The sequence below is a fragment of the Mustela nigripes genome, chromosome 17 (assembly GCF_022355385.1).
Source record: "Mustela nigripes isolate SB6536 chromosome 17, MUSNIG.SB6536, whole genome shotgun sequence".
Classification (NCBI taxonomy): Eukaryota; Metazoa; Chordata; class Mammalia; order Carnivora; family Mustelidae; genus Mustela; species Mustela nigripes.
The window spans coordinates 57984308-57992414 of record NC_081573.1 but is presented as its reverse complement, the minus strand read 5'-3'; positions in this window follow the sequence as shown (position 1 = coordinate 57992414).

The following is an 8107-nucleotide window of genomic DNA, read 5'->3' as shown; positions in this document are numbered from 1 at the left end:
GGGCTTCCCGCACGCCCGCCCCACCTCGACCCGCGCGCGCCTGAGCCGGCCCCCTGCCCCGGGCGCACGGGCAGTCTGGAGAGGGGCGCTGCCCCGCCGGGCCGGAGGGCGCAGGACAGCGGCGGGGACCCCGGGCGCCCGCCCTCCCGCACCCCTCGGCCGGCGCTCCCCTCGCCGGGCTCCCCCCTCAATGGGGCAGGCCTGGAAATAGGGGTCCAGACAGGTCGCCCCAGCCCCCCCTTTCCCGGGACTTGGATTTAAAGGGACAGGAACTGCGTAACGGGAAGGCGCCCAGCACCCAAGGCGCTCTCCTCCCCCTCCCGGGAGCGAGCCTCGAGGTGAAGCCTGGCAGAGCAGGCCCGGGCGTTCGGGGCACCTCTCTCTCCCACCCTGCGCCTCGCCCCTGGCTCCTGGCTCCTGTCTGCGACACCTGTCCCTGGCTGGACTGGAGAGGCTCTTGGCAGACCACAGGTGGTTTTCCCTAAGACAAATAATCCATCCGTCTTCCTTATGGGCAGCTTTGGCTCCACATGCTGCAGGAAGGGGGACAACCGCCCCAGAAAACATGTAGTTGGTGAATGTCCCCTCCCCATAAATTAATAGGAAGTCCGGCCACATGTACATGTCCTGGCATAAAGATACCCAAATGCCATCCCTTCCCTGCGCCCTGACCAACAGGTAGCCCCCAACTCCGGGAGCGGTTGCGCTTTGGAGGAGCAAAGTGGGATGGTCACCAGGGCGTTACTAGGTCTTTCTCCATATACTCCCCCTACCCCACCCCCAAGTGATGATGTCTGGTTCCTGGATCCAAGTATCCTGGGACCAATTTAAAATGCATTTCCTGGGCCATAAATCCGCAGACAGGAGCCTGGTTCTCAGCTCTCCGCGAACGGCCCGAGCTGCGGGGGGAGGGGCGAGACTGCACAGGGTCGCGGCTGATTGCAGTGCCAGCCTGGGACTCCGCGGTCAGGGAGACAGGAATTGCAAGCCAGGTAGACAGCCTGACATTTAACCCCAATTAACCGGAAGCTCACACCTTCTCCTGCTTCCCAAAGATGGGAAGACCGATCCCATCTTTGGCTGAACAGGCTCTCCCGGGAAAACCAGCCCCTCCAGGAGTCCCAGAGTTCAAGCTCAACTTTCTCTCTTGCTTGGGGCTCCAAAGACCCCTCCCTCCCTAAACCTCCACCTGCTGGAGAGCAGTTACCACCCTACCCCCCACCCTACCCCATCTGTGAAGGCATATTTAGGGAGTTTGGCCTAGGGGTAGAATTGCTGGGTCAAGCAGATCTGATCTGGGAGTTAACAGAGCTGAGAGCAGTTTCCTTCTCGCCCCGCAGTGCTGTGTCCTCCTGGCTCTCGGCGTCCTCCTGGCTGCGCCTAGGAATTATCAGACTTCCTACTATGTTTCCATTTCTTTTCTTTTGTTTATCTGTAGGAAGTACTGTCTTGGGGCTGTCCGGTGTAAAGGAAAAATTGCATATTGTGAATGTGCGCACAGACCCGCTCTTCTTCACCAGCTTCCGGCTCGTGCTCTGCCTCCGGAGCGGGCCAGCTGTGCGGTTTGGGCCGTCACTTACTACCTCTGAGCTCAGTTTTCTCATCTGTAAAACGGGCAGATACTAGTTCCCACGAATTGCCCTGGGGATTCAAGGAGCTGGCGTCTGGGGCATGGGAGGCACGGGAGAAGGGGAAACAGTGGTGTTATCAGGAGTCCAGCCCCTCCTCGAAGGTCGTGGATTCCTACGTGGGACTCCCGACTGTCGGCCTGCTCCCCCCAAACCTCACTGACATAAAATCGCTGTTGCCTTTACACTCTGCACGGAATTTCTTCCATTTTACTCCCCATCCAGGCTTTTTGCTGATTCAGCAGCCTTTCCTCACCCAGCAGTGGATCACAACCAAGATCTTGTTGGAAAATGAGGACTTGAGGCTTCAAGCAATTTCTGGTCAGCACCTTCTACCTCTGCTGATACACACCCTTCCCCCGGCAATTCCAAGGGACCTGTGCCCCCACCTCCCCCAGCCCCCGTCCCTCCTCTCCCACGCATGGTCCTGGTCATGCTGGCTTCAGCCCTGACGGACTTCAGTCTCTGAAATGCAGTCATTAGAGGCGTTCGTTTTGTCCCGTCTGGAAATCATTCTCCTGTCATGGATGGCGGGTGGTTTTGATTTCATTTTGGAGGAAACTCTGTAGGTCGACAAACACAGGACCCACCCCCAGCAATTTCGAAACAGAAACCAGAAGGGAAAACAAAAAGCCATAGCACCACGCAGAATTTCATGGCTCTGGGCACCAGGCTCTGGGACGGGAACCCTACCTTAGCGACCTCATCGGCGCTCCTCAGGTGACCCGCGCTGCCGTACTCACCTGTCTAAAAGACCAGCTGGGGGCTGCCTCTGTGCAGTGCCCGGCGGAAGGGAAGGCAAAGGGACGACAGACGGCCAGAGCGGGACAGCCGTCCAAGCGGGCTGGTCTCCCAGCGGCAAGCTCTCTGGCCTCCACGCCCGGGCACTCTCTCCCTCACCTGCTCCCTCTCCCCGTGGCCCAGAAATTTTCCGGTCTCCGTGGCAGAAAGTCTCCTGGGTGCCCCAGATGAGGGACGCCCCCCACCCGCTACTGAGTTTTGGACACGCCTCCTGCTGCTGCGTCTCACCCCGGTGATGCAATGTGACTTTGAAGGTCACGTAAATGGCCACACGGCTTCTGCACGTGCCCACGGACGCTCGGAGACCCCACCCACAGAGTTTTCCTCCTGTGTCTCGTCATGGTTTCAACGTGTAAAAGTGGCGTTATAATGCCAGAGCTTCGGGGGGCAACATAGGGGATCCGTGTGTACATTGCAACGTGACCAAGCCGGAAGTCTAGCCAACACCCGTCACCCCACATTGTCACATGGTGTGTCTCCTCCAGGGAGAACTTTCCAGGTCTACGCACTTGGCGACTTTCAGATGGGCACCGCAGTGTTCATTAGATCTCTGTGATCTGTTTCTTTTACGGCGGGAAGTTTGTGCCTTTCGACCCCGCTTCATACATTCAGCCCACCTCCTCTGGCAGCCATCGGTCAGTTCTCTGCACCCGTGAGTTTAGTTTGCTTTGTTTTCTCTAGATTCCGCGTATAGGCGAGATCGTATGGTGTTTGTTTTTCTCTGTCTGACTCATTTCACTTAGCGTAATGTCCCCGAGGTCCATCCATGCTGGTGCAAATGACGAGATTTCCTTTTGTATGGCTTCATAATATTTCATGACATTATATACACATGCATTTTTCTCATCCATTCATCCATCATAATTTCTGTATCTGAACCAAATAAATGTTATGAAGCCAGGCAGAGGTCATGCAAACTACTAGGTCAGGGGCCAAATGCTTGTTTTAGGGACAAAGCTTGACTGGAACACAGCCATGCCCGCCCACGTACACACAGCTACAGTCGCTTTCACACAACAGCGTCTGGGTTGAAGAGTTTCCATGGAAACCATGTGGCCCATAAACAACTCAATACCTTGCCCTTTACAGAAAAAGCACGCGAAGCCCCGTGTCAGTCTGTTCAGGCTGCCGAAACAGAACACCACACACTGAGTGCTTCCCGTCCTGGGAATTTATTTCTACGATACTGGAGGTTGGAAATCGAGCTCAGAGTGCCAATAGGGTCAGGTTCTGGGGAGAGCTGTGCTCCTGGCTGGCAGATGGCCACTTTCTCACTGTGACCTCATGTGGCAGGGGGTTGAGGGTGGGTGGGAAGGGAGAGAATGAGAAAACCCTCTGGCGACTCTTCTTCAAAGGACACTAATCCAGTGGGATCCGCACCCCACCCTTATGACCTCATTGAGCCTTAATTACTTCTTACTCCAAATACAGCCACATTGGAGGTTGAAGGACACAAACGCTCCGTCTGTAACACCCTGGTTTAAGTCACTAAGTCTTGGGGTGGCTTGGTACAGAGCAGTAGCCACCAGAAGAGACCGTATGCTTCATGAGGATGGCTCGACGTCCCTTTCTCCTCCTCTGTAAAATGTCACCAACGCTGATTCCTACTTTCCAGGGCTGGGGCAAAGGTGAGGAAGGAGTTTGGGGGACCCTATTGCCTCGCGAGACCCCAGCAACTCACAGCTACAGCTCCTCGCCCTCTCTGGGGGCGGTCGTTCCCAAGGATGAAGATCACCCCAAGGTTGCCGGAGGTGTCGCCTGTCCTCTTCCAACCACCGCAGCTCATCCTCCGGTTTTAACGCTCCTCCCGGCCGTACGTGCGTGGACAAGTAAACCGTACCACACAAGATGGCCGTTAACGTGGGGGTGCCTCGAGATTGTGCAAGGGCTCTTGATTCTCCCCAAACCAGAGGTAGAAAAAGATGCCAGCCCTGGGTGGGAGCAAAATCAGGGGCCGTCAGGATCACTGGCTGTCGTTGGCCAGTTTCTCTGTGCAGACCTTGAATGTCATTTCATCTAAGTCTTGGCATGGCCCTTTGGGGTGCAGACTGTAACCATCTCTACCTTCTTAAAGATGGGGAAGCTGAGGCTCAGGCAGCTAAAGCAAGTGGCCCCAAGCCGCATACAGCTCGCAAGTGCCAGCTCCAGGGCTTGTCCTTCAAAAGGTCAGGTGAACTTTGAGGGGAATGTCCTCCTGGGACTCTGACTGCCAGACCCTGGCCTGGAGAGGCCATCCCCAGGGACTGATCCATGGGGACAGGAGACAGGGGAATCCTTTGTACTTGACGAGCAGCTGGTCAGCTCCAGGGTCGAAACTCTGCCGAGGAGAAAGGTTAAGACACCTGGTCTGAGCTTTGAAATCCCACATAAGCCACCCTGCGGGGAGCGTTTTCTCCTCGTGCTGGAGCTGGCTCGCTCCTGTCTCCGTTCCAGACAACACAGGGGTAACCGCGGCCAGCAGGACAGCTGAGGGGTGCCAGTGGTTAGTTCATCTGTTCCTCATAATGACTCCAAGCGATGCTGTTATCCCCACGTTACAGATGAAGAACCTGGGGCAGGAACAGATGAATGAGTCGCCCTAAGGGAAGCAAGTAAATGCTCGAGGAGTCAGATCTCCAAGCTTGACTTTGCAAGTCCATTTGAACTAACTGCCTCCTCCACCTGGAGGGCCAGAAACCCAGATCCCTGACCATCCTCCCCACGGTCAGCCAGGGGGCTTGCTTCGAGCTGGGCTCAGTGCCCCGAAATCCCTACTTCCCCCAAGACACATCAGCCCCTGGGGGACCACCACTCTGCAGACAAGGAGTCCGAGGCAAGGGCCGACGAGCTGGCTTGCCCAGAAGCCAGAGTCTGGGCGCCTAGCAGACATACGGCCACGTGCTGGCCGGCAGCGTCCCCTCCCACTCAGCAGCTGGAATCATGGCATCTGGAGCAACAGCGGTAACAGCGGCAAGTGTGCCCTGTCGCTGCTCTTACCGGAGCCCTTCCCACACACATACCGAACACAGTGGCCCCGGAAGCACCAGCTGGTGCAAGATAGAGTTTCTCTTTCAGACCTCTCACCAATATTCCCCACCACGCACCCCCACAGGGGACAGCCACGCTGACTTGCATCAGCATAGATTAGTTCTGCCTTATCCTTGAGCCTCACATCCATGCACACGTACGTCTGCGTCTGCTCTGTTCATTCAACATCACGTCTCAGATTCACCTGAGGGGTTCGTGTGTTCCTTTCAGTGCTGTGTCGTATTCCACTGTGTGAATATACTGCAAATTATTTCTCTCATTTCCTGTTGATCAGCACATGTGTTGTTTCCCAGGTGGAGGTCATTTTGAACAATCCGGCATGAGCACCCTTGTATGTGTCTTCTGGCAGACACCCATCTCTTGAGCATACATCTAGGAGTGAACTTCCTAGGCCCTGGGGCACTTGGGTATTTAGTTCTTTTTTTTTTTTTTAAAGATTTTATTTATTTATTTGACAGACAGAGATTATAAGCAGGCAGAGAGGCAGGCAGAGAGAGAGGAGGAAGCAGGCTCCCCGCTGAGCAGAGAGCGGGGCTCAATCCCAGGACTCTGAGATCATGACCTGAGCCGAAGGCAGCGGCTTAACCCACTGAGCCACCCAGGCGCCCTGGGTATTTAGTTCTTGAAAGTGGTCAAGTCAGTCTGCAACCTGCAGGGGGTAAACATTCCAGTTGCTCCATGTCCTCACCAACACTTGATAATATCAGCATTGTAAATTTTAGCCAGTCTAGTGTATTGTAGTGGTATTTCTTTGTGATTGTGATTTGCAGTCCTGAAACACTTTTAACTTAATTAGGCTTCTTTTTTACTTGTAGCTCACTCCTTAATTTTAATTGAATAGGTATGAGCAAACCTGTTCTTGTCACTTGTCGGCAGTATTTATATTTGCAGTCTCCTGAAAGTACCACATGCTGCTAATTTTCTATCTAGATGGCTAATGCAGAGTTTTCTTTAAAGATAAATCCATCCAAGTTAAAAAAAGAATGAAAGAAAGAAAAAGGAGGTTGGGGGAAATGCCCTTGAAGAGGAATATTTTGCAACTAATAGACCTGCACAGGTGGGAATGTGGTGCCTGTTGAAGACATAGCGACCTCTCCCAACCTGAAGATGGAGGGGAAAGCAGGCTCTGGATGGAAGAGAATCAGGAAGTCAGAACCCACGTCGGTCCCTCGTTCTGGGCCCCTGTCTCTCCTGTTGGTCCACCGTCTCTGTGTGTCTGTTCTCTACTGTCTGCCACACTCTGCTCTCTCCTCTACCTCTCAGTCCAAGCCCTAACATCAATAAACTGGACTCTATTGATCAAAATTCCCAGGAGAGACTCCACTGGGGGCAGCTTGAGTCAGGCACTGATTCCTCACCGTCAGTCATGGTCAGAGAGCGGAGACCTCTCTGTGACAGTGGGAAGAACACATGATTGGCCTTTCTAGCACAAGTCGAGGAAGCACATTCTGAGGCAAAAATTGGGATATTCTGTTGATGGGACAGATGATTTGAAATTGAGAATGGAAGGGGCTCCTGGGTGGCTCAGGGGGTTGAGCCTCTGCCTTCAACTCAGGTCATGATCCCAGGGTCCTGGGATCGAGCCCCGCATCGGGCTCCCTGCTCTGCGGGAGCCTGTTTCTTCCACTCCCCCTGCTTGTGCTCACTCTCTCTCTGTGTCAAATGAATAAATATATAAAATGTTATCATTAAAAAAAATAAAGTGAGAATGGGAGACATTTGAAGAATAATAGGCAGAATTATTCTTCCTTACTTGTCAAGATCTAGAGCTATCTATGCCCCCAGGGGCACTCTCGCTGGCCACTCGATTTTTAAGTGAAGATTATTACGATAGAGAGAGAGGCAGAGGAAGGAGGAGGAAGCGGAAAAGGAAGATAATGTGAAGCGATTCGGGTGAATTAGCAAAAGAACAAAAGAGAGACTGTGGTGACGGTGGTGACGGTGGTGATGGTGGTGATGATGCAGATGATGAAGATGGTGGGGATGGTGATGCTGGTGACGCTGCTGGTGATGACGGTGACAATGATGACCGTGATGCGGTGATGACGAAGATGACCGTGAGAATGGTTATGAGGCCGGTGCTGGTTACATCTTTGTGCCTGACTCTGTGTTGAGCACTTCACATTCACTATCACATTTCTTCCTAAAACAACATCATGAGGCTGCTACTCTCGTCCTCATTGTACAGACGAGGAAATTTGAGGCTGAGACAGGTCAAGTCACGTGCCCCCGTGGAAGTGAACCAAGGCAGCTGACAGCAGAGCATGAGCGTGTGTCCAACCACGTTCCTCTGTCTCAAGAGCATAGACGTCCCCTCCGTGGGGAAGATGAGCTCTTGTCTGTGCTCAAGCCCCGCCTTCGTGCAATTCAACAAATGGTTATATAGCAAATGTCCATGGACGGTTACGCACCCAGGCCCAGGAGCCGGACATTATTCACATCCCAAATCCCACTGCGTGCCCCTTGCGGTCATAACCGTCTCCCCTCCCGAGACGGAACCGCCCATCTGAATCTGCCGTCACCCCGTTTTTCCTTAGAGCCCCCGCCGCGAACGTGTGTCCCCCGCACTGCAGTTCAGCGGCCCGACTCGATGTGGCTGGATCTGGACGATACGTGTTCTTTTTCTGCCCAGCCCTCTGCTCGGGGTTCGT